The following is a 10,772-nucleotide window of genomic DNA, read 5'->3' on the forward strand; positions in this document are numbered from 1 at the left end:
TACAGTTACTTTGTTGAAATAAAGGGATTACACGGTGGTCTTTTCCTGTTTCATATATTAGGCTATGCCCTCTCCATTTTTTGTAATTCCACGCTGGTGGAAACCCAAACAAAACACGCATAAAGAGGCTTTGATGCCTGGGTCTCGACTTCGCGGCCCATGTCACTCGTACTTTTGGCCGGAATAATGATGTGAAGAAATATTTTTAAAAATTATTGTTCAAAAAATGATTTGATTTGTGGGTGAGGGAGGGAGAAAAAGGAGAGTGGAAAAGTACGAGTTGTCACCGACCAGAAACGGGAGCTGAAAGCATGTAAATATAATAACCACTTCTGCCAAAGAGAGTGCCTGACGAGCCCAGCTGTAAGTAAGCTATTAAGACTCGACTGTACACTGTGTTCATGTTTTCCTCTGAAACAATAAGTTCCGTTGGAGCAGCCTTTCAACGCCTCTCTCTGTCTCTTGTTAGCAAAGTTGACCCAGACAACAAAGTAAAGCTAGTTTTCGGCTTCGAGCCCGACACAGAACCCGACGTATTAGCCAGAGGTCCCTTTATTATGGTTCGGAGCTCCGGACCTGTTTTATATACACGCGGAACAGTTTTCTATACAAGATCACTGCTAAAAGTGCAGCCTTACCTAATGTCCACTCTACTGTTACTCAATTTATATTAAAATTTAAAAATCTAGTTGGTATTGGTATGGCGAGTAGCCTTCAGTAATAGTAATAAATCACACAGCAATAGTACATTCATGTAGTTGTAAATAGCATGATAATATATTAAGTAATCCAAAGAATTCAGAATACAAAATTGACTAATGTAACAAAATACATTACATAATACATTTTGGGGCATGTATTCTGTAATCTGTAGTGGAATACATTTTAACAATAACCTTCCCAACACTGGAAACAGAAGAAAAAAGTCTGCCCCCTTTTTATATTTCACCCTGCATACCAATTTTTTACAGGAGTGATTTTCACATTGATTCCCCTTTAAAGCACCTCTGACCTGCAGATGGCATCTGATGATCTTCTTATTCTTATTATTTTCCTGTCTTTGTTCATTCTTGTCCAGTAGTTTTATATATTAGCATCTTAAACATCTTCAGCTTAAACGACCTGAGAAGTAAAAATGCCTCTTTGGTGCAAGGCCACTGTCCTCAGGTATTTGTTCATAAGAACGAGGTCACATGATTAGATTTGAGGTCATTACCCTCAAATCTAATCCAACATAAGAAGCACACAGGCCTCCAACCTTCCCGCGAGGTCGTAAAGTGCTCCCATGCTGGGAGATGTAGTGATGACATTTCTGTAAAGGCCAGATGTTTCATAGAAATGTTCATGTTGCCACACACTTGTTCTCCTTCTTGGTTGCGTCAGAAAGGGCATCCGGCATAAATCATATATCCACAATAAGGCATGTTACTGTTAAATAATAAATATCATCACCTTTCCTTACAATACTTTTGATATAACAGCTGTTTAATCAGGCTGTGGCAGTGATCCCAGCCTCAGAGTAGCCAGTTATGAGTTCATCCTTATAAACATCCAGGGTCTCGGTCAGGACAAGTCAGAAGTCAGGGACTGGCAGCCAGGGTCACCTTGGAAACCACCTAAGAAAACCAGACCAAACTGTAAAACTCTGCTTTTACATCCCTTTGGCTTCTTTTCCAGCCAATCACCTCATACTTCTTTCTCTAATCAGTTGAACTGTCTTTGAGGGGCCAACATTCACCCTGATCCTGGACTCTCAGGCTACAGAGGCTTACCCCGTACATTTGACTCACTTATTAAAATATTCAAAATGTGAATAATATTGGAAATACAAATTCATTAGATGGTGTGCAGTTGGATCTCTCTAAATTTAAATTGAACCACCATTAGGCAAGAGTTTTTTTTTAAATATATATTTAATTTATGAGACTTTTCTTTGTCTGAATCATTTTGCTCATTTTGTTTTCCAGAGTTGTTTAACAATCAGCTTTTATGCAGAGAGAGCAGCATCCATCAGCACATTACAATATTACCATGATGATGTAAAACAGCAGAAGTATGTCATACCTAATTAGTCCAGGCCAAGCTGATGAAGGCTGGTGCTGCTCGTTTATATTTGGAGCTGGCTGGTCTGCGTCTGCGAGCAGCTCCTTTACAAGTCTGACAGGTAAAGACAGAGCGATAAAGTCCAGACATCACAATCTTTTCATTTTATCATTTAAATGTTTTGGATTTTATTTTTTTATTCAGTCTTTACAAACCTTACATGATTATACAAAGGGGAGTAAACGTGAATACTCCTTTAAAACAGTGAGCCCAAGGTCACATTAGGTTGTTTGAAAACTACGAGTGGTTCGTCATGTGGACAGTTATAAAAACTAAATCACCATGAAACTTTGACTGCATTTGTAGTTACGGTTAAGGTTAAATAAACTAGTGTTCACCTTCTTCAGCAGCCAATAGGGAATCTCTGTGAATGTGTGTGTGGTGTGTTTACCAGTGTGCATTTGTTTCTCCGTTTAGGGCACAGGTGGATTTTGCAGTGCAGGTAGATTTCACCTGAGCTCCCAGTGAACTGAAACATATTGAAGGAAAAATAGTTGTAGGCTCCCAGTCAGTTTTCCTTCACATCCACAGTCTGGTCAGCAGGGTTTGCACAGCTGCCAACAGATAGGAAATAGTTTTGTGGGGAGTTGATCAGAATTAACAAAATAATTATATTTATGAATGAATCTGGTCTTACTCATCGATAATCAGGTCATGTCTGACACTCCCAGAGGACAATGCCACATCAGTGGTCCAGCACGAGTCTGTTACCATGGCAACCATGTCTCCATCCAACCCATTAGCCTTCAGCTCCACCCAGATTCTCTGGTTCAGAGGAACTTCAGCGAAAGACTCCACAGCTTGTGTGCGGCCTACATCAGTGTAGGCCTTCATGGTCAAAGTGTAATTCCAAGCACTGGGTGTAGCATGCTGGATCACAGAACTGCAGAACAGACACACATTTTACCTTTCTTTGAAACAAAAAGAAACAACAACATGATTCACACAAAAGAACAAACCACACACCTGTCTCTGATTCTGAAGTTGGCAGTCTCGATATCTGGCTGAATGTAGACACAGGAGAAGTCGATGTAAATTTGGTCTTGGCGAGTGATGACATCAGAGGAGCTCTTCTGGTTCATGATGGTGTTCTTGTAGATAATATGGCTGTTGTTAGTCTGTAGGATCGATTGAAAACAAAAGGATTTCAATGCAATCACCAAACAACAGCATTGGACTGTGTAATGCTTTAGGAATAAAAGGAAACCACATCATTTGATCAAAATTAATATTAGAACCTTTAGAGAGCTAAATTCAAAGACACCCCAAATTAGTCTCCAGACGTCTGAGGAGGAACCTGGCAGCACGGAATTAATCAATATGTAATGGTAGGCGTTTATTTGGATTCAGTTCAGGTTAGCGTTGGGTCTAGTCAGTGGTATCCATTCCTTCATCTTCCAGGAGTTCGATTATCATTGTGCACCCGGAGGAACCCAAGACCCGTGGCACCAGTATAGGGTCTGATGATAGATTAGGGTCAAAAGACTAATGGGTCTTGATATCTAATTGCAGTCAGGGATCCTTTGCCTAGTCTGCGGATTCTATTCTACATAACTAATGTGAAACTTTTAGGAGCTAACTGGGTAGAATAAGAATCATAGATGGCCAACAACACTTGAAGCCAATCAGAAGTCAAAGCTAAACCTGAACCCACAGAAAGATTCCAAACTGCAGCAGAGCAAGAGAAGCTCAACCGAGTGCTGGAAGGGGTTTGGCTGGTGGTAGAAGTTAAAGAGTTGGAAGAGAAGACCCACTATGATCATCGTCCCACAGCTGTTGCTGCTGTTGAAGCTGAAGGTCACCATGTGGGTAAGCTCATCCATCTGACCCCTGCAGGTCTGGTCATTGAGGTGTAAGTCAGAGTATGCAATGCCTTTGTCCTCCAAAAGACAACTGGCCAGAGAGAGCGAAGCAGAGTTCTGGCTGCAGACTGTTTGATCACCTAAACATCACATTATTGATAAAATAAATAATCAAAACTTTTTCTCAATCATTGAGCCCTGTCATGTTTTTGTCAGAGATATCATACCCAAAGTGTTGGTTGATCTGTATTTGGAGGCAAAAATGGTCCGACAGAAGCAGCGAGTGTCACCACCGACCGTCTTCTGACCGCAAAACTCGTGATCGCTGCAGGTCCTGTCCTGACAGAAGGCTTCAGAGGCTACAGAGGAACACACTGATGTGTTATTCAGAAAACATGTGAGATATAATAGCTTGTGAATACTGCAGAACAAGAACTGTAGAGTTGTTCATATCTTACAGCAGCAAGTCACTGACCTCCAGCCATCCAGAGTGTGGTTTCCCTGTAATCTGCAGGCTCTGGCGTAGGCCTTCAGGAACTGACAGTTGAGTCCGTCCACTGCAGGATATTTACACAAAGTGTCGGTGCAGGCGGTTATGTAGGGCTCTGGGTCAATGTCACTGTTACAGGAGGAGAAGGGCGCCTCCTTCAGGAGATTACAGCTGTACCACAGATAGAAATAATTGGAGAAAGTAAAATAATCATCTGCAATCAGGAGTGTTTATATTCCATCTGTACAGATGACAGGTGGCAGATGCATCCATTATCGTGCATAAAAATATGATGGCACAGATGAAGCACAGGGGCCACTGCAGGAGAAATACAGACACAGATGTTTTATGTTGTCTGAATCTGTCTGCTTACCGTTCAATCATCTTGTTGCAGTTGATTGTGCTGTCAGCAGCATCATTGTATTTCACCTCACAACTATGGGGCAACACACAACACAGTGTCAGGACAATTGCCTGCTCAGTCTCAATAAGACAAACATGCAGAATATCCACAAACCATTTGTTAACGAGAAGCAGTCAGAGGGACTCTGAGCTTGTGATGAAGTCTTACCTGGTAGAGCTGTACTCAGAGAGCCTCAGGTCACTCAGAGACCTGCTGGAGCTTCCACACAGACCCTCAAATGATGAACCAGCAGGTCCTGGAAAGGTTCAGGACACAGTGTACTTTTTATGTCATAAATTGGTAGAAATGTCAGTATTTTTCTTATATATTTTAAACCGATCAGGCATAACACTATAAACTCCTGCCTAATATTAAACCCATGAATGTGTAGTGTGGTATCTGGCAATAAGATGTTATCAACAGGTCCTTTATTTCCTATAAGTTGTAAGGTGGAGCCTCCGTCAATCAGACTTGTTTGTCCAGTACATCCCACAGATGCTCAACTGTACCCAGTCAACACACATATGTTGGGCCCAAATAGGGAGTAATATTTGGGGCCCACTTGGGTTACCCACCCGGGATCCAGCTAATTTTGTCCTCAGTTTCCATGGTGGCCCCAAATGTGTTTGCCCAGATGGATTAATGATGGGACCCGGATGGGCCCCAAGTCATTGAGATCTGGCACTTTATACAACTTCCCTCATTCACCCACTCACTCTTTCATAAAGGTACTTTTTTCTATGCTTTTTCTACATTCTGCTTCTTTTCTACTTCCTCCAAAGGGTACCTGGACCTCCCTTAGAGACAAGGTGAAGAGATAGGTCTTTTGAGAGAGGCCTAGAGTAGAGCTGCTCATTCCTTCACATGAAAAAGGGCCAGTTGAAAACATTACCTCTGTGTGAGATGTACCTGGCATGACCTACCAGGAGGAAGCCTGCGGTAGACCAAAGACATGTTTGAGAAATTATATTTCTTGACTAGCCTAGGAACACATGGTGTTCACCTGGAAAAGCTGAAGGAGGTGACCAGGGTAAAGGGAGACTGGGCTTCTTTGCTTAGGTTGCTGCCCTGCAAACCAGCTAAGCAGAAGACAATTGATTGATGGATGGATGGATGGATGGATGGATGGATGGATGGATGGATGGACGTTGACTGTTTTGTAGTTTGTTGGGTTTTTTTGCTTGCTTATTTTATTGCATACCCGAAAATACATTTTTTACCCTTTACCTACATGTTCCCAATAAAGGCAATGAGCTACACCAGTCAACAGTCAATTCATGACAGAAAGGATGTAGCAGGGAAACAGGTGACCGAGCAACCGTTAGCAGATAAATCAACAGAAAGGAGGGATTTTTTTACATTACATGTACCCCTTACATTCCCCATTGTGAATAAAACATTTTATTTTCAGTACCTTCTAAGTGGATCTGTGCAGTGTAGCCGTCAAAGAAGACAGAGATGGTGGAGTATGAGAGCGACACCTTGGCAGTGACTCCAGTTCGATCTTTAGAGAGCTCCACATTGTGAACCAGCTGAGGTGAACTATTGAGGGTCAGGATTGATTTGTCCAGCTGGATAACAAGCAAAGTGTAGGAAATAGTGAGTGAAACATCAGTAGTAATATACCTATAGCTTTTTTTGCCCCCACCCCCACACCCCCACCCGCATCCCCCCTCCCCTATCCCCCTCCGCGTTCATGTGTGCGCGTGAACGGACTTTGCGCGTGAACGGACTTTGCGCGTGAACGGACTTGTGAGTTCAGTGGTCATATGTGTTTACATGTGTTTAATAGCGTTTTATTTAATGAAACCATTATGTGTTTTAATTAAACTCTTTTTTAAAGGATTGTATAGGTCTCAGAGTTCTGTTATTTAGACATAGATGATTTAATTTAACTAGTTTAGGGGTATTTTGCTTTTTTCTTTAGTGCTCTGAAACACACAGGGGGTAATAGTTTCAAACAGAATACCACAAACAGCAGGCATTCCTTTAGAAATAAACAGGGATTCTTAATTCTGCAACAGTTAGACAGAGGGGGGTTACAGTTAGACCCCCTACAGGCAGCAGAAGAGGTCATCCTTATCAAGAGCATCTCAACTGTACTGCCATAGTTTTCAATACAAACAGTCTCCTTTATCTTATGTCAGAGGTCCATCGGAGCCACCAAAGCTTTTTCACCTTTTATCATGCCATTACACTTTCTACTGACCATCCTCCAAACAGGCTTCACCTTTTGTTTACACCTTTATCTCTGCATCTCAGAGGTCAGCCGAAACCAAGCCCCACACCTATATAAAAATGCCCTAATCAAACACCCTGTATTTTTCCTCACTACTTTACATCGGTCCTTGAGAGCATAACACTTTGTTCATCAGCACGAGCATTTTACTTTTAATTTAATTTAACTAGTTTAGGAGCATTTTACTTTTAATTTAATTTAACTAGTTTAGGAGCATTTTACTTTTAATTTAATTTAACTAGTTTAGGAGCATTTTACTTTTCTTTAGCACTTTGAAACACACAGAGGCTAATAGTTTCAAACAGAGTGTCACAAATAACAGGTATTCCTTTAGAAATAAACTGTGATACATGTAAAAAAACAAACATATATTCTTTCCTCATCACTAGCCATTTCACCATTTTATTTAAATATCTGAATTTTCGGAATGATGATCCAAGCGGGACACAGAGGCTGCTAGTTTTAATGCACCAGAATGCAAATATAAATAAAAGCCTGACTATCCTGACAGCCTAGCTGCAGCGACACCTTTCTTTCAGACGGATGCCTGGATGTGCGTTGGAGCCGACTTTGCTACCCGCATAAAGCGTTTCTGACCTACGGGCGCTGCTTATACAACAGAGAAAAGCAACAATACAGCGTGTTTCTCTGCTCCAAGACATTGGTGGGCCTTTCACACGGTAAGCATGTCTGTCATACCCAGCGCATAAATGTCTGTATGTCTGTATGTCAGTGCTGATTATTCAAACCCTGTTTAAAATGTGACACATATGTTGTCCGAAAACAAATCCTCTAAATTTGCAAAGTTACTGATTTAAAAATATATTTTCGAATTTTTAGTTGCATGACAAACATACGATAGACTCTTGAGCGTATTTATTTATATAGCTACACTCACAATGGTACAACCATGCTAAATAAAAGATGCCCAAGCACCAAAGCACTCTAATGCAAGCCTCTAAACTGTATGTTTGATAAGTGCATAAAGTGTACCTCTACAGCTGAAAACAGTTTGTATCCGCACTCTGAGGCTCTGCTGAATTGTTTTTAATATTGCGCTTTTTCACGAACTGCAGATGATGAATTCCTCTTTATTGGACATAGTGTCCTTAAGCTATTGTTGCTCATACTTACAGAGTTCCCTAGCTACTTCTTTACTATGTCAGTAAACTTTTTGAAAAGGAAGGTGTTGTAGATTTAAAGAAACATCCTAATTGAAGCAAAGGCAAAAAAATTGGAATGAATTTTATGTGACTGTTCATATTAAAGCCATCAACAAGTGAAAATCCAAAACCGACTCCAATGCTTTGTATTAATGATCTCCCCCTCTCTCTCTGTGTGTGTGTGTGTGTGTGTGTGTGTGTGCGTCTGCGAGTGTGAGTGTGTGCGCCCTCACAGAAGGAAGGTCACAGCAGGAGCTTTTTCAAACGCGTTTCCAATCATTTTTTTACAAGAAGTGTAGCTCATACGATGGTATAAATGTATTATTTGCGATACTTTATAAATATGAAACTCTAAAGATTTTGAGTTCATGCAAATTGTGAAACAAGAATCTAAATATTTTGTGTCACAATGATTTCTATAAAAGCATGTTGTTTATGGGGATAATGTAACAATGTAACAAATCTTTTGTGACCCTATTAATGATCAATGGTAATTGAAGAGGAAGCTGAACCCAGGCTCTGGACATTTTCATGACAAGTGACAGCGCAGACATCTACTAATGAGAGAACATGTTTTATCATCATAAACACGGTGATATGAAGCATCGTTAAAGTGTCACTTCAGTAATGTTGACTCATGTTTTTTAATAGATGACTGTACAAAAGGGTTAGGTTTGTGTTTGGGATTCCCTATGCCCCCTGAATGCACCATGGGTGCGCATGTCCGCAGCTTTAGTTCAGAGACAAACGGCAGCCGAACAACGGGCAGTGTGTGCGTTCATAAGACCGTAAGTTAATGTTTTACTTCACTCAGTTACGTTGGTGTTCAGCCATGAGCGTATTTGATGACTTACCAGCAGTTTCTGCTTCTGTTTAAGTGATGTTATGTATCAGTGGCAGTTCGCTAGCATAACAGATTTGTTCGCTAATTAGCTGCTAGCAGGGAGATTCGTTATCATGTTGTTGATTCTGTGCTCTGTGTAACAGATGATGAACCAATGTAAAGTTGCCTTCAGTGCATAGTTGTACGTGGTGTGTTAATGCATAATGTCTGACTTTAAGTTTATGTAACCAGTCTGAAGTATAATGTCAGTTTATTTAGTTATACACTGTACTTGAGTACACCTCAGTTGTATCTTTATGTTTATTATGTAATTTGATTTCTAAGTGATTTGTATCATTATGCTTTGTCTGCAGAAACCACACACACACACACAATACAAAGACTGAGAACTTTATTCATGGACTCTGCCTGTTTGTTCTTCCCACATCTGAACATTTGCAAGTGTTCTGACCCGACACTCTGAAGTGATTGCTGCCAGCTCAGATTTCTTTAACCCTTCTAAACAATGACTTTAAAACACTAAACTCTAATTTCTGTGGTTTATTTTAAGTTTACAGAATATAACATGTGGTAAGACGATGAGTTTTACTTCTCACTGTCCGTGTTATGTGTATCTATTTATCATGTATGCTACTTTGCTCTGTGGACTGTAAAATGTTTCATTGTGTTCATGAAATAAACCAGACTTTCACCGTCTGCATCTTTTACTGTTTTTCTGCTTTTGTTCACTCCAAGTTTGACAAAACCCACAGATATCCAGAGTTAACTCACTAACAATGTGGAGCAGTCTCAGTGTATTTAGCTGCTTTTTCCCTAAACACAACCAACTGAGAGAAACGCTTGTAGTCCTCACTTTGGTCATTTTGAACGCTGAAGGAGATTTGTTCCATAGACACCTTATACTAGTGTTTCCTGCACTTAATCCATCACTACTATGTTCTATTTAAATTCAGATTCCTTTTATAGTTTGCAGTGAAATTTCTTAAACCATTGCTTAATGGGACAGAAGTACACGTCACTCTTTACTAACACACTTGTAGATAAGATTATTGCTGAACGACACAGCTAGCAGTCTCACTCACTCTTTAGGTTTTTGAAGTTTTGTGTGTAATGGTTTAGTCTATCAAACCTTACCCTTTTCTCCCCAGTATCACAACAGTATGACTCCCAAAGTACGGATCAGTAAACAACCAATGATTCTAAAGCCAGAACAGAAAGATACAGTTGGAAGATGCATGATTGCGTTTTTATGAAGCGTAGTAAAACTACCCCCTCTTCTTCTTCTCTGTGTTGTTGTTGTTCTTGTGTGTGTGTGTGTGTGTGTGTGTGTGTGTGTGTGCCTTAGAAGTCAAATAATACATTAGCCACACTTAAAAAAACATCTGAACTTCATTTAGAACTGAGATTCTAAGTTGCAAGCAGAAATCTAATGCTCAGCCACAAACATGTTTCCCCACTTTCACAATGCTGAGGTGTCAAATCCACAACCCCCAACAAATGGTTTGTTACACGCGGGTGTGAAGGGCAAGCTTTACTTACACAGCCTCACACACAGTAGATTTTTAAAGTTTTTGGGGACAATGGTTTAGCCACAGATGTAACTTCTACTTTTGATAAAGATCACTCCACCTGTTTATTTCTTAAGAAATTAAGCTCTTATTTATAAATGTCTACACAATAATAGACACCGTGTGCTCTGTGACATTATAGTCTTCTACTTCAGCGTTC

The 10,772-nt window shown here is 40.4% G+C and overlaps 1 pseudogene; it reads right to left on the minus strand.

The window, feature by feature from the left end:
- Nucleotides 1-1,464: 1,464 nt before the first annotated feature.
- Nucleotides 1,465-7,949, minus strand: LOC102077866 (pancreatic secretory granule membrane major glycoprotein GP2-like; annotated as a pseudogene).
- Between the last annotated feature and the right edge of the window lie 2,823 nt (nt 7,950-10,772).

Source organism: Oreochromis niloticus, linkage group LG3, assembly GCF_001858045.2.
Source record: "Oreochromis niloticus isolate F11D_XX linkage group LG3, O_niloticus_UMD_NMBU, whole genome shotgun sequence".
NCBI classification, from domain to species: Eukaryota; Metazoa; Chordata; class Actinopteri; order Cichliformes; family Cichlidae; genus Oreochromis; species Oreochromis niloticus.